This window comes from Pongo pygmaeus, chromosome 5 (genome assembly GCF_028885625.2).
Source record: "Pongo pygmaeus isolate AG05252 chromosome 5, NHGRI_mPonPyg2-v2.0_pri, whole genome shotgun sequence".
Classification (NCBI taxonomy): Eukaryota; Metazoa; Chordata; class Mammalia; order Primates; family Hominidae; genus Pongo; species Pongo pygmaeus.
The window spans coordinates 87,242,284-87,243,373 of NC_072378.2; positions in this window are offsets into that span (position 1 = coordinate 87,242,284).

A 1,090-nucleotide genomic window follows, 5' to 3' on the forward strand; every position below is an offset into this window, starting at 1 on the left:
GGCCTCAGAGCGCTTGCGCACGGGGGCGGGCCAAACCGAGGATGCATTTTGGAAGTTGTAGTTTTTAGCTACCGGGAGGAATCGGCTTGAAAGGCGGGAAGGGAGGAGTCACGGAAACTACGACTTCCGTCATGCAAGGCGCGCGATTCCGAGTTCCGGGTTGGAATTTAAATCCCCCTACACAGCTTGAGTGTAAGAGGAACTAAGCAAAAGAGAAAAAAAGAGAAGGGTCTGAGACAGTGGGAGATGGGAAAGCGAACCTGTGGCAAAAGCAGGCTAAGCGACGTAGAAGTCTTTTAAGATTCTCCGCATAGTTGCTCCCACAGTGATTTCAGATCTGGGAAATATAATAAGCCAATCTCTAGTCAAAGTTAGATTAATTTCGGTATCGACAGTACCCAAAACAAGACCTTTCACATGGAGAGGATAGAAGATAATGAGATTATGAAACCTATTTAGGACTGACACTCAGAACAACAGTAATAGTATCAGGTTACAGGATCCTTGATTCAACTCGATGCTTTACCCTTAGCTGCTTCATCCACTAATGAAATTCTACAAAGCCAGCTTTGCTTCTGTAAATGAATAGGATTTGAACGACTTACAGAATCAAATTGTTTTGCGTTGGGTAAAAAGCAAGTGGTATCAGACATTGCATTATTTCTGTTGAATATTGGCGCATATATTGTGAACTTTGGTACAAAACTAATCAAAAGACAGTGAAATGTTTAGGTAATAGATATTGGATGGATCCATTTTGTAAGCGGAGGAGGAAAAAAGTGTTTCTAAAAGTTGTACTTTTAATCACATACCTAAAATAAGAATCAGATACAGCGCTAATTTAGAAAGTGATCTGTGTAGCCAGGCATGGTGGCTCACGCCTGTTATCCCAGCACTTTGGGAGGCCGAGGCAGGCAGATCTTCCTGCGGTCAGGAGTTCGAGACCAGCCTGGTCAACATGGTGAAACTCCGTCTCTACTAAAAATACAAAAATTAGCCGAGCATGGTGGCGCGCTCCTGTAATCCCAGCTACTGGGGAGGCTGAGACAGGAGAATCATTTGAACCCGGGAGGCGGAGGTTGCAGTTAGC